This window comes from Pseudophryne corroboree, unplaced genomic scaffold, assembly GCF_028390025.1.
Source record: "Pseudophryne corroboree isolate aPseCor3 unplaced genomic scaffold, aPseCor3.hap2 scaffold_400, whole genome shotgun sequence".
Lineage (NCBI taxonomy): Eukaryota > Metazoa > Chordata > Amphibia > Anura > Myobatrachidae > Pseudophryne > Pseudophryne corroboree.
The window spans coordinates 501,093-517,463 of record NW_026970040.1 but is presented as its reverse complement, the minus strand read 5'-3'; the positions used below and the strand labels follow the sequence as shown (position 1 = coordinate 517,463).

Below are 16,371 nucleotides of genomic sequence, written 5' to 3'. Positions count from 1 at the left end.
CTTTTTGCTGCAATTGTTCATGCCGTTGGCTTGTGTTCTGTTGAATGCCACGTTCTGCGGCATGCTTAAGGTGTGAGCTGGTAAGATGCTCACCTTAGTTTAACAATAAATCCTTTCCTCGAAATGTCCGTCTCCCTGGGCACAGTTCCTATAACTGGAGTCTGGAGGAGGGGCATAGAGGGAGGAGCCAGTTCACACCCTTTGAAAGTCTTAAAGTGCCCATGTCTCTTGCGGATCCCGTCTATACCCCATGGTTCTTAATGTGACCCCAGCATCCTCTACGGACTAAGAGAAAAGGATGCCCTTGCGCACTATCCTGACTTCTCCTCCCGTCTGCTTACTTTGTGCCTTCCAACGCACAATGCGAACTACAGGTGGTGCTGCAGGGCCCACACCCTTTTACTTGCCTTACAGAACAGCTCTGGAGCTGTTACAGTGCCCAGCTGCTGCAAGAAATCAGCTTGAATGCTTCAGGGGATAGGGCATGGCCAACATGAGCCCCACACCAAAGGAGGGTGGGGGTGTTTAATGCGAACTAGGGGTCATCCAAGCACCGCAAAAGGCCGCCATGCCCTGCATGCCCCTTTTCTCTTTTCATATGCAGATGAGGGTTCCAGCCAACTTTGGCCCACTGCTTGGATGACATCACCGTATGCAAATCCGTCTTCTGCAGACCTTCCCCCTGGAATGCTTGTACTAGTTGTTGCATATGGTTTGATATTTGATGGTGCTTCAATATTAGGCAGCCTTCCACCCTCCCATGTTCATCTGAACAGATGTGGTCTCCCTGCAGTTGTTGTCCCCAGACGAGAGTTCCCTTGTGCGTCCTCAGTTGAATCTCCTTAACTTGACGGGGGAGGGGCTGCCCGAGCAGCCACCCTCCCCAGCCCTATCCCAACTCATACTTATTTTGCATATGAGATCTCTTGATCATGAAGATTGTTCTCACAGGGTGAGGTTCATCCATTATATTTTAAAATAGGAAGGTACAAATTACATATTTGAATTGCATCTATGTGCTGGATTCAAATGTCCCCCCCCCCCCTTCCTTTCTCAATTGTGCCCGTCAGCAGCTATTCTAAGGTTGCTGCCAATGGGTGTGACACATTAATTTCTTCTGTGGGGTACACTGGACTCCACAAGGATTCACATTGGGGTGTAGAGTAGGATCTTGATCTGAGGCACCAACCGGCTCAAAGCTTTTGACTGTTCCCAAGATGCTCAGCGCATCCTCCTCTATAACCCCGCTTCCATGAACAGGGAGCTCAGTTTGTAGTTGGTGCCTTCAGTAGCAGGCCACTTAACAGGGGCCTGCCTCAGGCAGCCTAATCTTAGCTATTAATTTTGACAAGAAAGAAGAACTTGTTTTATGAGAATCTACAAGGGCTGCAGCAGGCTAGGTCTAATAGACATCTTTACTGCAGCTTCATCACTCCCAGCGGCGCTGTATACTCCCGTGCCCTGGTTGCTGGGTCACTGCAGCGGAGGCTCCAGTTTCTTCCTAAGGTCAGTCACACACACACCGCCCTTCCGGATCACGAGGCCGCTGATGAAGGGGAGCGTGGCCGTAGGGGGTGGACCGTGTGCGCACTGGCGTGGACACTGATTACTGGGCAGCCGCTCCACTAGCCACCAGGTACAGTTAAGGAGCACAGGTCTGGGAGTTTTACTCCTATATTATCCCAATTTTGTACTGCCCGCAGCGCATTGTGATAGGTAATAGGGCCTGATTCAGGTTGGATTGCAATCACAATAAGCGTTCCAACTGCAAAAATTGCTAAGAGCATACGCATGTGCCTGCATTTTCTGCGGCACCCCGCAGAGAATGCGATCGCCTCTGCCTGTCAATCGGGGCGGGGGGGGAGAGAGGGGGGTCAACAACACTCCATTTCCAAGTCAGGGATGGAGCGGTGCGGGGGCAAGGCTTCAAAATGGGGTCTGCAACGGAGGAGACACAGGGGGCGTGGTCACAGCGGCTGTATGACATCACATTCAGCCGCTGTGATCACAAAAATGGTGGCGGCTTCCTGCGCGCACATACAGTCTGCACCAGCAGGAGGCTACACCATTTTTTATGATCACGCTGAACTGCAGTGCGACTGCAATTACAGCATGGTCAAGAATGGAGGCGTCATGCTGGGTGGCCATGCCCTGTCACTGTGCAGGAGCCAGCACCGCACACACACTAGTCCCCGGGTGCAGCCCCCAACCCCCGGGACACCCGGAGCAACAAAATGTAGATTCAGGCCACCAGGCCACGCCCCTACCTATGAAACCATGCCTCCTTTTTACCATTGCACTGCTTATCTGCGCGCACTGCATTACAATCTCCCTCGCCACCTCTCTGGGTGTCACCAGTGATAGTGACACCTCTGCCATGCTTGTAGCAGCTGGTCCTAAGATCTACGCCTCAAGCCCTGAGTGTTTGCCCTTGTGACTTGTTGATCATCATAGCGAAGCAGATGCTTACAGAAAACTGCAGGGGCTTAGATTGAAAATAAAAAAATTGATGGGTATAAGGTAGAGAGGAGCGGGTTCGGTTCTCCGAGAACCGAATTCCCGACGAACTCCACGTGGTTTACACTGGTCCGAGGCAGGCTCGGTTGTTCCCGCCTGACTCGGAAAACCTGAACAAGGGAAAATGTCATCATCCCGCTGTCGGATTCTCGCGATATTCGGATTCCATATAAAGAGCTGCGCGTTGCCGCCATTTTTACTCGTGCATTGAAGAGAGAGCGGAGAGGACGTGGCTATGTTCTCTCAGTGGAAATCTCAATATCAGTGCTCAGTATCAGTGGTTACTTATTGCTGCTCAGTAATACTAGTAGTGTGTCTCTCCTGCTCAGTGTCAGTTCTCAGTAGTATCCTCATCAGTGCTCAGTATCACTGCTCATTGTCTTGTGCTGCATTGTGGTGCTCAGCATACTACAGTACATTACTAATAGTCCAGTGCTGCATCTTGCTGCTCAGTGTCAGTTCTAGTATCCTCATCAGTGCTCACTATCACTGCTCATTACATTGTGGTGTTCTGTATACTACAGTAACATAGTAATATAGTAACATATAGTAACATAGTTTTTGAGGTTGAATAGAGGCAAATTGCCCATCGTGTTCAACCTGTTTTAAGTTGTGATGATTCTACATACTTGCTGAATAATGTTTTATGACTAGTTAGCTACTATAACTCATGTTACCCCCGGATTAACCATGTTGATATTTTAAGTATTATAACCTTGGATAGCTTTTTCATTCAGAAATGTATCCATTCCTTTTTTAAATCCAATTACAGAGTCCGCCATTACCACCTTCCCTGGCAGGGAATTCCACATCCTGATTGCCCTAACAGTGAAGATCATAGTATCTCACCTGGCAGGTAAGTAGGAGTTGGGCTAGAGCTGTGGAGGATTGCTGCTCGGGCACCCCCTGTCAAGTGAAGGAGATCCAACTGAGGCAGCACAAGGGAACTCTCGAAAGAAGAACAAGGCTAGAGGAAGATCTGAGACAAAGAAATCTGACTTTTACCAGAGCTGACCAGAGGAAAGCACAAACACAGTCCCCCACTACCACAAATAATGCAGTCGAGTTTCACACATTTGGGGAAATCACAGGGGTCAGCATACCCAGAGTGCAATGAATGAACCTCACCCTGGGAGAACAATCTTCATGACCATGGTATCGCCTATGCAAAATAAGTATGATTTGGGATAGGGCTGGGGAGGGCCGCTGCTCAGGCACATCTCTGTCAAGTAAAGGAGATTCAACTGAGGCAACACAAGGGAACTCTCATCTGGGGACAACAACTGCAGGGAGAACACATATTTTCAGATGAACATGGGAGGGCAGAAGGCTGCCTAATACTGAAGCACCCCCAAACAACAAACCAAATGCAACTACTAGTGCAAGCATTCCTGGGGGAAGGCCTGCAGCAGATGGATTTGCATATGGTGATGTCATCCAAGCAGTGGGTCAAAGTTGGCTTCAACCCTCGTCTGCATATGAAAATAAAAATGGGGTGTGTAGGGCATGGCGGCCTTTTGCGGCGCTTGGATGACCCCTAGTTCGCATTAAACACCTCCACCTTCCTTCGGTGTGGGGCTCATGTTGGCTATGCCCCAGCCCCTGAAGCATTCAAGCTGATTTCTTGCAGCAGCTGGGCACTGTAACAGCTCCAGAGCTGCTCTGTAAAGCAAGTAAAAGGGTGTGGGCCCTGCAGCACTACCTGTAGTTTGCATTGTGCGTTGGAAGGCACAAAGTAAGCAGACGGGAGAAGTCAGGATAGTGCACAAGGGCATAGAAGGGAGCGGCTCAAGAAAAGAGAAGTGGAAACAGACAGCAAACTAGGCTGGAGAGAGACCTGAGACAAAGAGATCTGAATTATACGAGAGCCGACCAGAGGAAACACAAATTATGTAATCAAGTGTCCCACATTTGGGGAAATCGTAGGAGCAGCACACCCAGAGTGCATTGACCTGGGAGAAGCACCTTCCTGATCATAGTATCTCACCTGGCAGGTAAGTAGGAGTTGGGCTAGAGCTGGGGAGGGTCGCTGTTCGGGCACCCCCCTGTCAAGTGAAGGAGATCCAACTGAGGCAGCACAAGGAAACTCTCAAAAAAAGAACAAGGCTAGAGGAAGATCTGAGACAAAGAAATCTGACTTTTACCAGAGCTGACCAGAGGAAAGCACAAACACAGTCCCCCACTACCACAAATAATGCAGTCGAGTTTCCCACATTTGGGGAAATCACAGGGGTCAGCATACCCAGAATGCAATGAATGAACCTCACCCTGGGAGAACAATCTTCATGACAATGGTATATCCTATGCAAAATAAGTATGATTTGGGATAGGGCTGGGGAGGGCCGCTGCTCAGGCACATCTCTGTCAAGTAAAGGAGATTCAACTGAGGCAGCACAAGGGAACTCTCATCTGGGGACAACAACTGCAGGGAGAACACATATTTTCAGATGAACATGGGAGAGCAGAAGGCTGCCTAATACTGAAGCACCCCCAAACAACAAACCAAATGCAACAACTAGTACAAGCATTCCTGGGAAAAGGTCTGCAGAAGACGGATTTGCATACGGTGATGTCATCCAAGCAGTGGGCCAAAGTTGGCTGGAACCCTCATCTGCATATGAAAAGAGAAAAGGGGTATGCAGGGCATGGCGGCCTTTTGCGGCGCTTGGATGACCCTTAGTTCGCATTAAACACCTCCACCCTCCGTCGGTGTGGGGCTCATGTTTGCTATGCCCCAGCCCCTGAAGCATTCAAGCTGATTTCTTGCAGCAGCTGGGCACTGTAATAGCTCCAGAGCTGCTCTGAAAGGCAAGTAAAAGGGTGTGGGCCCTGCAGCACTACCTGTAGTTTGCATTGTGCGTTGGAAGGCACAAAGTAAGCAGACAGGAGAAGTCAGGAGAGTGCACAAGGGCATAGAAGGCAGCGGCTCAAGAAAAGAGAAGTGGAAACAGACAGCAAACTAGGCTGGAGAGAGACCTGAGACAAAGAGATCTGAATTATACGAGAGCCGACCAGGGGAAACACAAATTATGCAGTCAAGTTTCCCACATTTGGGGAAATCGCAGGAGCAGCACACCCAGAGTGCAATGGGTGAGCCTTGCCCTGGGAGAAGCACCTTCATGATCATAGTATCTCACCTGGCAGGTATGTAGGAGTTGGGCTAGAGCTGGGGAGGGTCGCTGCTCGGGTACCCCCCTGTCAAGTGAAGGAGATCAAACTGAGGCAGCACAATGGAACTCTCGAAAGAAGAACAAGGCTAGAGGAAGATCTGAGACAAAGAAATCTGACTTTTACCAGAGCTGACCAGAGGAAAACACAAACACAGTCCCCCACTACCACAAATAATGCAGTTGAGTTTCCCACATTTGGGGAAATCACAGGGGTCAGCATACCCAGAATGCAATGAATGAACCTCACCCTGGGAGAACAATCTTTATGACCATGGTATCTCCTATGCAAAATAAGTATGATTTGGGATAGGGCTGGGGAGGGCCGCTGCTCAGGCACATCTCTGTCAAGTAAAGGAGATTCAACTGAGGCAGCACAAAGGAACTCTCATCTGGGGACAACAACTGCCGGGAGAACACATATTTTCAGATGAACATGGGAGGGCAGAAGGCTGCCTAATACTGAAGCACCCCCAAACAACAAACCAAATGCAACAACTAGTACAAGCATTCCTGGGGGAAGGTCTGCAGAAGACGGATTTGCATACAGTGATGTCATCCAAGCAGTGGGCCAAAGTTGGCTGGAACCCTCATCTGCATATGAAAAGAGAAAAGGGGTATGCAGGGCATGGCGGCCTTTTGCGGCGCTTGGATGACCCTTAGTTTGCATTAAACACCCCCACCCTCCTTCGGTGTGGGGCTCATGTTGGCCATGCCCCAGCCCCTGAAGCATTCAAGCTGATTTCTTGCAGCAGCTTGGCACTGTAACAGCTCCAGAGCTGCTCTGTAAGGCAAGAAAAAGGGTGTGGGCCCTGCAGCACTACCTGTAGTTTGCATTGTGCATCGGAAGGCACAAAGTAAGCAGACAGGAGGAGAAGTCAGGATAGTGCACAAGGGTGTAGAAGGGAGGGGCTCAAGAAAAAAGAAGTGGAAACAGACAGCAAACTAGGCTGGAGAGAGACCTGAGACAAAGAGATCTGAATTATATGAGAGCCGACTAGGGGAAACACAAATTATGCAGTCAAGTTTCCCACATTTGGGGAAATCGCAGGGGCAGCACACCCAGAGTGCAATGGGTGAGCCTTGCCCTGGGAGAAGCAACTTCATGATCATAGTATCTCACCTCGCAGGTAAGTAGGAGTTGGGCTAGAGCTGGGGAGGGTTGCTGCTCGGGCACCCCCCTGTCAAGTGAAGGAGATCCAACTGAGGCAGCACAATGGAACTCTTGAAAGAAGAACAAGGCTAGAGGAAGATCTGAGACAAAGAAATCTGACTTTTACCAGAGCTGACCAGAGGAAAGCACAAACACAGTCCCCCACTACCACAAATAATGCAGTTGAGTTTCCCACATTTGGGGAAATCACAGAGGTCAGCATACCCAGAACGCAATGAATGAACCTAACCCTGGGAGAACAATCTTCATGACCATGGTATCTCCTATGCAAAATAAGTATGATTTGGGATAGGGCTGGGGAGGGCCGCTGCTCAGGCACATCTCTGTCAAGTAAAGGAGATTCAACTGAGGCAGCATAAGGGAACTCTCATCTGGGGACAACAACTGCAGGGAGAACACATATTTTCAGATGAACATGGGAGGGCAGAAGGCTGCCTAATACTGAAGCACCCCCAAACAACAAACCAAATGCAACAACTAGTGCAAGCATTCCTGGGGGAAGGCCTGCAGCAGATGGATTTGCATATGGTGATGTCATCCAAGCAGTGGGTCAAAGTTGGCTTCAACCCTCGTCTGCATATGAAAAGAGAAAAGGGGCATGCAGGGCATGGCGGCCTTTTGCGGCGCTTGGCTGACCCCTAGTTCGCATTAAACACCTCCACCCTCCGTCGGTGTGGGGCTCATGTTGGCTATGCCCCAGCCCCTGAAGCATTCAAGCTGATTTCTTGCTGCAGCTGGGCACTGTAACAGCTCCAGAGCTGCTCTGTAAGGCAAGTAAAAGGGTGTGGGCCCTGTGGCACTACCTGTAGTTTGCATTGTGCGTTGGAAGGCACAAAGTAAGCAGACAGGAGAAGTCAGGAGAGTGCACAAGGGCATAGAAGGCAGCGGCTCAAGAAAAGAGAAGTGGAAACAGACAGCAAACTAGGCTGGAGAGAGACCTGAGACAAAGAGATCTGAATTATACGAGAGCCGACCAGGGGAAACACAAATTATGCAGTCAAGTTTCCCACAGGAGTATATAGGATACGACCCAGTGGTACCTGACGACATAGATACTAACAGCTATTTAATAACATTACGCTAGAAAGTGATTATTAGCAACATATATATCTATATAAACAACCCCGCCAGGGTTGTGCCTTCAAAAATAATCACACACGGACACGCTTTTTAAACCTTTTTTTCACATCTGTTTATTCTTCTTATGCACATGTATGTTAGTTCTGTGATTTTAACCTTTATGTTTCACTGCAGTTTGGGATAATAATATTAATATTTATCCAATTTTAATACATACTTAATAAAGGTTATATTTTATGATTCATTCATTCTGTCCAGTGCGTCAACAGTGCAGATTTCTTCTTGTTTTTTCTCCCAAATTCTATAACAATGACAGTAAATGTTGTTTCTTTTCAAACAGAACTTTCTTGACCATGCTTCTTTCTTGAAAGATCTGGGAGCACATGGAAAACAGTACAAACCATGCAGTATCACAAGAGCCTTTATTTGATCTTTCATGAAGATAGAGCAGAATTGAGGACACGTCAACAATTTCTGCCGAAGGTGGTTCATCTTTCCACATGGTGCCTTTGGCCACTGACACCTTCGTTGAGTCAAAGTCTCTGGCTGTGGTCAGAACTTTGAAAATTTATGTCACCAGAACGGTTCAGATTAGGAAAACAGAGGCTCTGTTTGTCCTGTATGCTCCCAACAGGATTGGGTGTCCTGCTTCCATGTAGACCATTATGCGCTGGATCTGTGGTAAGATTCAGCATGCTCATTCCACGGCAGGATTGCCGTTACTGAATTAGGTGAAGACCCATTCTACTAGAAAGGTGGGTTCATCCTGGGCAGCTGGTCGGGGAGTCTCGGCATTGCAACTTTGCCGAGCAGCTATTTAGTAAACACTTTTGCTAAGTTTTAAAAGTTTTAGAGTAAAGGAGATTCAACTGAGGCAGCACAAGGGAACTCCCATCTGGGGACAACAACTGCAGTGAGAACACATATTTTCAGATGAACATGGGAGGGCAGAAGGCTGCCTAATACTGAAGCACCCCCAAACGACAAACCAAATGCAACAACTAGTACAAGCATTCCTGGGGGAAGGTCTGCAGAAGACGGATTTGCATACAGTGATGTCATCCAAGCAGTGGGCCAAAGTTGGCTGGAACCCTCATCTGCATATGAAAAGAGAAAAGGGGTATGCAGGGCATGGCGGCCTTTTGCGGCGCTTGGATGACCCTTAGTTCGCATTAAACACCCCCACCCTCCTTCGGTGTGGGGCTCATGTTGGCCATGCCCCAGCCCCTGAAGCATTCAAGCTGATTTCTTGCAGCAGCTTGGCACTGTAACAGCTCCAGAGCTGCTCTGTAAGGCAAGTAAAAGGGTGTGGGCCCTGCAGCACTACCTGTAGTTTGCATTGTGCATTGGAAGGCACAAAGTAAGCAGACAGGAGGAGAAGTCAGGATAGTCCACAAGGGTATAGAAGGGAGGGGCTCAAGAAAAAAGAAGTGGAAACAGACAGCAAACTAGGCTGGAAAGAGACCTGAGACAAAGAGATCTGAATTATATGAGAGCCGACCAGGGGAAACACAAATTATGCAGTCAAGTTTCCCACATTTGGGGAAATCGCAGGGGCAGCACACCCAGGTGAGATACTATAATCAGGACGGTGCTTCTCCCAGGGCAAGGCTCACCCATTGCACTCTGGGTGTGCTGCTCCTACGATTTCCCCAAATGTGGGACACTTGACTGCATAATTTGTGTTTCCTCTGGTCGGCTCTCGTATAATTCAGATCTCTTTGTCTCAGGTCTCTCTCCAGCCTAGTTTGCTGTCTGTTTCCACTTCTTTTTTCTTGAGCCCCTCCCTTCTATACCCTTGTGCACTATCCTGACTTCTCCTCCCGTCTGCTTACTTTGTGCCTTCCAATGCACAAGGCAAACTACAGGTAGTGCTGCAGGGCCCACACCCTTTTACTTGCCTTACAGAGCAGCTCTGGAGCTGTTACAGTGCCCAGCTGCTGCAAGAAATCAGCTTGAATGCTTCATGGGATGGGGCATGGCCAACATGAGCCCCACACCAAAGGAGGGTGGGGGTGTTTAATGCGATCTAGGTGTCATCCAAGCACCGCAAAAGGCTGCCATGCCCTGCACGCCCCTTTTCTCTTTTCATATGCAGATGAGGGTTGAAGCCAACTTTGACCCACTGCTTGGATAACATCACCATATGCAAATCCATCTGCTGCAGGCCTTCCCCCAGGAATGCTTGCACTAGTTGTTGCATTTGGTTTGTTGTTTGGGGGTGCTTCAGTATTAGGCAGCCTTCTGCCCTCCCATGTTCATCTGAAAATATGTGTTCTCCCTGCAGTTGTTGTCCCCAGATGAGAGTTCCCTTGTGCTGCCTCAGTTGAATCTCCTTTACTTGACAGAGATGTGCCTGAGCAGCGGCCCTCCCCAGCCCTATCCCAAATCATACTTATTTTACATAGGAGACACCATGGTCATGAAAATTGTTCACCCAGGGTGAGGTTCATTCATTGCATTCTGGGTATGCTGACCCCTGTGATTTCCCCAAATGTGGGAAACTCGCCTGCATTATTTGTGGTAGTGATGGACTGTGTTTGTGTTTTCCGCTGGTCAGCTCTGGTAAAAGTCAGATTTCTTTGTCTCAGATCTTCCTCTAGCCTTGTTCTTCTTTCGAGAGTTCCATTGTGCTGCCTCAGTTGGATCTCCTTCACTTGACAGGGGGGTGCCCGAGCAGCGACCCTCCCCAGCTCTAGCCCAACTCCTACTTACCTGCCAGGTGAGATACTATGATCTTGAAGGTGCTTCTCCCAGGGCAAGGCTCACCCATTGCACTCTGGGTGTGCTGCCCCTGCGATTTCCCCAAATGTGGGAAACTTGACGGCATAATTTCTGTTTCCCCTGGTCGACTCTCGTATAATTCAGATCTCTTTGTCTCAGGTCTCTCTCTAGCCTAGTTTGCTGTCTGTTTCCACTTCTCTTTTCTTGAGCCGCTCCCTTCTATGCCCTTGCGCACTATCCTGACTTCTCCTGTCTGCTTACTTTGTGCCTTCCAACGCACAATGCGAACTACAGGTAGTGTTGCAGGGCCCACACCCTTTTATTTGCCTTACAGAGCAGCTCTGGAGCTGTTACAGTGCCCAGCTGCTGCAAGAAATCAGCTTGAATGCTTCAGGGGCTGGGGCATAGCCAACATGAACCCCACACCGAAGGAGGGTGGAGGTGTTTAATGCGAACTAGGGGTCATCCAAGCGCCGCAAAAGGCCGCCATGCCCTGCATAACCCTTTTCTCTTTTCATATGCAGATGAGGGTTCCAGCCAACTTTGGCCCACTGCTTGGATGACATCACCGTATGCAAATTCGTCTCCTGCAGACCTTCCCCCAGGAATGCTTGTACTAGTTATTGCATATGGTTTGATATTTGATGGTGCTTCAGTATTAGGCAGCCTTCCGCCCTCCCATGTTCATCTGAAAAGATGTGGTCTCCCTGCAGTTGTTGTCCCCAGACGAGAGTTCCCTTGTGCCTCCTCAGTTGAATCTCCTTAATTTGACGGGGGAGGGGCTTGCCCGAGCAGCCACCCTCCCCAGCCCTATCCCAACTCATACTTATTTTGCATATGAGATCTCTATATCATGAAGATTGTTCTCACAGGGTGAGGTTCATCCATTATATTTTAAAATAGGAAGGTTCAAATTACATATTTGAATTGCATCTATGTGCTGGATTCAAATGTCCCCCCCCCTTCCTTTCTCAATTGTGCCCGTCAGCAGCTATTCTAAGGTTGCTGCCAATGGGTGTGACACATTAATTTCTTCTGTGGGGTACACTGGACTCCACAAGGATTCACATTGGGGTGTAGAGTAGGATCTTGATCTGAGGCACCAACCGGCTCAAAGCTTTTGACTGTTCCCAAGATGCTCAGCGCATTCTCCTCTATAACCCCGCTTCCATGAACAGGGAGCTCAGTTTGTAGTTGGTGCCTTCAGTAGCAGGCCACTTAACAGGGGCCTGCCTCAGGCAGCCTATTCTTAGCTATTAATTTTGACAAGAAAATAAGAACTTTTTTTATGAGAATCTACAAGGGCTGCAGCAGGCTAGGTCTAATAGACATCTTTACTGCAGCTTCATCACTCCCAGCGGCGCTGTATACTCCCGTGCCCTGGTTGCTGGATCACTGCAGCGGAGGCTCCGGTTTCTTCCTAAGGTCAGTCACACACACACCGCCCTTCCGGATCACGAGGCCGCTGATGAAGGGGAGCGTGGCCGTAGGGGGTGGACCGTGTGCGCACTGGCGTGGACACTGATTACTGGGCAGCCGCTCCACAAGCCACCAGGTACAGTTAAGGAGCACAGGTCTGGGGGTTTTTCTCCCATATTAAACCAATTTTGTACTGCCCGCAGCGCATTGTGATAGGTAATAGGGCCTGATTCAGGTTGGGTTGCAATCACAATAAGCGATCCAACTGCAAAAATTGCTAAGAGCATACGCATGTGCCTGCATTTTCTGCGGCACCCCGCAGAGAATGCGATCGCCTCTGCCTGTCAATCGGGGCAGGGGGGGAGAGGGGGGTCAGCAACACTCCATTTCCAAGTCAGGGATGGAGCGGTGCGGGGGCAAGGCTTCAAAATGGGGTCTGCAACGGAGGAGACACAGGGGGCGTGGTCACAGCGGCTGTATGACATCACATTCAGCCGCTGTGATCACAAAAATGGTGGCGGCTTCCTGCGCGCACATACAGTCTGCACCAGCAGAAGGCTACACCATTTTTTATGATCACGCTGAACTGCAGTGCGACTGCAATTACAGCATGGTCAAGAAGGGAGGCGTCATGCTGGGTGGCCATGTCCTGTCACTGTGCAGGAGCCAGCACCGCTCACACACTAGTCCCCGGGTGCAGCCCCCAACCCCCGGGACACCCGGAGCAACAAAATGTAGATTCAGGCCACCAGGCCACGCCCCTACCTATGAAACCATGCCTCCTTTTTACCATTGCGCTGCTTATCTGCGCGCACTGCATTACAATCTCCTTCGCCACCTCTCTGGGTGTCACCAGTGATAGTGACACCTCTGCCATGCTTGTAGCAGCTGGTCCTAAGAACTACGCCTCAAGCCCTGAGTGTTTGCCCTTGTGACTTGTTGATCATCATAGCGAAGCAGATGCTTACAGAAAACTGCAGGGGCTTAGATTGAAAATAAAAAAAATTATTGGTATAAGGTAGAGAGGAGCGGGTTCGGTTCTCCGAGAACCGAATTCCCCACGAACTCCACGTGGTTTACACTGGCCCGAGGCAGGCTCGGTTGTTCCCGCCTGACTCGGAAAACCTGAACAAGGGAAAATGTCATCATCCCGCTGTCGGATTCTCGCGAGATTCGGATTTCATATAAAGAGCTGCGCGTTGCCGCCATTTTTACTCGTGCATTGAAGAGAGAGTGGAGAGGACGTGGCTATGTTCTCTCAGTGGAAATCTCAATATCAGTGCTCAGTATCAGTGGTTACTTATTGCTGCTCAGTAATACTAGTAGTGTGTCTCTCCTGCTCAGTGTCAGTTCTCAGTAGTATCCTCATCAGTGCTCAGTATCACTGCTCATTGTCTTGTGCTGCATTGTGGTGCTCAGCATACTACAGTACATTACTAATAGTCCAGTGCTGCATCTTGCTGCTCAGTGTCAGTTCTAGTATCCTCATCAGTGCTCACTATCACTGCTCATTACATTGTGGTGTTCTGTATACTACAGTAACATAGTAATATAGTAACATATAGTAATATAGTTTTTGAGGTTGAAAAGAGGCAAATTGCCCATCGTGTTCAACCTGTTTTAAGTTGTGATGATTCTACATACTTGCTGAATAATGTTTTATGACTAGTTAACTACTACAACTCATGTTACCCCCGGATTAACCATGTTGATATTTTAAGTATTATAACCTTGGATAGCTTTTTCATTCAGAAATGTATCCATTCCTTTTTTAAATCCAATTACAGAGTCCACCATTACCACCTTCCCTGGCAGGGAATTCCACATCCTGATTGCCCTAACAGTGAAGATCATAGTATCTCACCTGGCAGGTAAGTAGGAGTTGGGCTAGAGCTGTGGAGGATTGCTGCTTGGGCACCCCCTGTCAAGTGAAGGAGATCCAACTAAGGCAGCACAAGGGAACTCTCGAAAGAAGAACAAGGCTAGAGGAAGATCTGAGACAAAGAAATCTGACTTTTACCAGAGCTGACCAGAGGAAAGCACAAACACAGTCCCCCACTACCACAAATAATGCAGTCGAGTTTCCCACATTTGGGGAAATCACAGGGGTCAGCATACCCAGAATGCAATGAATGAACCTCACCCTGGGAGAACAATCTTCATGACCATGGTATCTCCTATGCAAAATAAGTATGATTTGGGATAGGGCTGGGGAGGGCCGCTGCTCAGGCACATCTCTGTCAAGTAAAGGAGATTCAACTGAGGCAGCACAAGGGAACTCTCATCTGGGGACAACAACTGCAGGGAGAACACATATTTTCAGATGAACATGGAAGGGCAGAAGGCTGCCTAAAACTGAAGCACCCCCAAACAACAAACCAAATGCAACTACTAGTGCAAGCATTCCTGGGGGAAGGCCTGCAGCAGATGGATTTGCATATGGTGATGTCATCCAAGCAGTGGGTCAAAGTTGGCTTCAACCCTCGTCTGCATATGAAAAGAAAAAAGGGGTGTGCAGGGCATGGCGGTCTTTTGCGGCGCTTGGATGACCCCTAGTTCGCATTAAACACCTCCACCCTCCTTCGGTGTGGGGCTCATGTTGGCTATGCCCCAGCCCCTGAAGCATTCAAGCTGATTTCTTGCAGCAGCTGGGCACTGTAACAGCTCCAGAGCTGCTCTGTAAAGCAAGTAAAAGGGTGTGGGCCCTGCAGCACTACCTGTAGTTTGCATTGTGCGTTGGAAGGCACAAAGTAAGCAGACGGGAGAAGTCAGGATAGTGCACAAGGGTATAGAAGGAGGGGCTCAAGAAAAAAGAAGTGGAAACAGACAGCAAAATAGGCTGGAGAGAGACCTGAGACAAAGAGATCTGAATTATATGAGAGCCGACCAGGGGAAACACAAATTATGCAGTCAAGTTTCCCACATTTGGGGAAATCGCAGGGGCAGCACACCCAGAGTGCAATGGGTGAGCCTTGCCCTGGGAGAAGCATCTTCATGATCATAGTATCTCACCTGGCAGGTAAGTAGGAGTTGGGCTAGAGCTGGGGAGGGTCGCTGCTCGGGCACCCCCCTGTCAAGTGAAGGAGATCCAACTGAGGCAGCACAAGGGAACTCTCGAAAGAAGAACAAGGCTAGAGGAAGATCTGAGACAAAGAAATCTGACTTTTACCAGAGCTGACCAGAGGAAAGCACAAACACAGTCCCCCACTACCACAAATAATGCAGTTGAGTTTCCCACATTTGGGGAAATCACAGGGGTCAGCATACCCAGAATGCAATGAATGAACCTAACCCTGGGAGAACAATCTTCATGACCATGGTATCTCCTATGCAAAATAAGTATGATTTGGGATAGGGCTGGGGAGGGCCGCTGCTCAGGCACATCTCTGTCAAGTAAAAGAGATTCAACTGAGGCAGCACAAGGGAACTCTCATCTGGGGACAACAACTGCAGGGAGAACACATATTTTCAGATGAACATGGGAGGGCAGAAGGCTGCCTAAAACTGAAGCACCCCCAAACAACAAACCAAATGCAACTACTAGTGCAAGCATTCCTGGGGGAAGGCCTGCAGCAGATGGATTTGCATATGGTGATGTCATCCAAGCAGTGGGTCAAAGTTGGCTTCAACCCTCGTCTGCATATGAAAAGAAAAAAGGGGTGTGCAAGGCATGGCGGCCTTTTGCGGCGCTTGGATGACCCCTAGTTCGCATTAAACACCTCCACCCTCCTTCGGTGTGGGGCTCATGTTGGCTATGCCCCAGCCCCTGAAGCATTCAAGCTGATTTCTTGCAGCAGCTGGGCACTGTAACAGCTCCAGAGCTGCTCTGTAAAGCAAGTAAAAGGGTGTGGGCCCTGCAGCACTACCTGTAGTTTGCATTGTGCGTTGGAAGGCACAAAGTAAGCAGACGGGAGAAGTCAGGATAGTGCACAAGGGTATAGAAGGGAGGGGCTCAAGAAAAAAGAAGTGGAAACAGACAGCAAACTACGCTGGAGAGAGACCTGAGACAAAGAGATCTGAATTGTATGAGAGCCGACCAGGGGAAACACAAATTATGCAGTCAAGTTTCCCACATTTGGGGAAATCGCAGGGGCAGCATACCCAGAGTGCAATGGGTGAGCCTTGCCCTGGGAGAAGCATCTTCATGATCATAGTATCTCACCTGGCAGGTAAGTAGGAGTTGGGCTAGAGCTGGGGAGGGTCGCTGCTCGGGCACCCCCCTGTCAAGTGAAGGAGATCCAACTGAGGCAGCACAAGGGAACTCTCGAAAGAAGAACAAGGCTAGAGGAA

At 49.2% G+C, this 16,371-nt stretch overlaps 11 non-coding genes and 2 pseudogenes across 11 annotated transcripts; 3 read left to right on the top strand and 10 right to left on the bottom strand.

Moving 5' to 3' along the window:
- Positions 1-3,532: 3,532 nt before the first annotated feature.
- On the bottom strand, positions 3,533-3,696 carry LOC135023535 (U1 spliceosomal RNA). Its single transcript, XR_010220478.1, has one exon. It is a non-coding gene; the product is annotated as a U1 spliceosomal RNA (small nuclear RNA).
- Positions 3,697-4,671: 975 nt separating this feature from the next.
- LOC135023534 (U1 spliceosomal RNA) lies at positions 4,672-4,835 on the bottom strand. The gene has a single exon (XR_010220477.1). It is a non-coding gene; the product is annotated as a U1 spliceosomal RNA (small nuclear RNA).
- A 671-nt stretch (positions 4,836-5,506) lies between these two features.
- On the bottom strand, positions 5,507-5,669 carry LOC135023726 (U1 spliceosomal RNA). Its single transcript, XR_010220653.1, has one exon. It is a non-coding gene; the product is annotated as a U1 spliceosomal RNA (small nuclear RNA).
- Positions 5,670-5,821: 152 nt separating this feature from the next.
- LOC135023502 (U1 spliceosomal RNA) lies at positions 5,822-5,985 on the bottom strand. Its single transcript, XR_010220446.1, has one exon. It is a non-coding gene; the product is annotated as a U1 spliceosomal RNA (small nuclear RNA).
- A 702-nt stretch (positions 5,986-6,687) lies between these two features.
- On the bottom strand, positions 6,688-6,822 carry LOC135023795 (U1 spliceosomal RNA; annotated as a pseudogene).
- Positions 6,823-6,974: 152 nt separating this feature from the next.
- LOC135023537 (U1 spliceosomal RNA) lies at positions 6,975-7,138 on the bottom strand. Its single transcript, XR_010220480.1, has one exon. It is a non-coding gene; the product is annotated as a U1 spliceosomal RNA (small nuclear RNA).
- A 2,361-nt stretch (positions 7,139-9,499) lies between these two features.
- LOC135023813 (U1 spliceosomal RNA) lies at positions 9,500-9,655 on the top strand. Its single transcript, XR_010220709.1, has one exon. It is a non-coding gene; the product is annotated as a U1 spliceosomal RNA (small nuclear RNA).
- Positions 9,656-10,329: 674 nt separating this feature from the next.
- On the top strand, positions 10,330-10,493 carry LOC135023667 (U1 spliceosomal RNA). Its single transcript, XR_010220607.1, has one exon. It is a non-coding gene; the product is annotated as a U1 spliceosomal RNA (small nuclear RNA).
- A 152-nt stretch (positions 10,494-10,645) lies between these two features.
- On the top strand, positions 10,646-10,808 carry LOC135023772 (U1 spliceosomal RNA). Its single transcript, XR_010220681.1, has one exon. It is a non-coding gene; the product is annotated as a U1 spliceosomal RNA (small nuclear RNA).
- Positions 10,809-14,111: 3,303 nt separating this feature from the next.
- On the bottom strand, positions 14,112-14,275 carry LOC135023636 (U1 spliceosomal RNA). Its single transcript, XR_010220576.1, has one exon. It is a non-coding gene; the product is annotated as a U1 spliceosomal RNA (small nuclear RNA).
- A 691-nt stretch (positions 14,276-14,966) lies between these two features.
- LOC135023683 (U1 spliceosomal RNA) lies at positions 14,967-15,108 on the bottom strand (annotated as a pseudogene).
- Positions 15,109-15,260: 152 nt separating this feature from the next.
- Positions 15,261-15,424, bottom strand: LOC135023857 (U1 spliceosomal RNA). The gene has a single exon (XR_010220750.1). It is a non-coding gene; the product is annotated as a U1 spliceosomal RNA (small nuclear RNA).
- Positions 15,425-16,095: 671 nt separating this feature from the next.
- LOC135023735 (U1 spliceosomal RNA) lies at positions 16,096-16,258 on the bottom strand. Its single transcript, XR_010220659.1, has one exon. It is a non-coding gene; the product is annotated as a U1 spliceosomal RNA (small nuclear RNA).
- Positions 16,259-16,371: the final 113 nt, after the last annotated feature.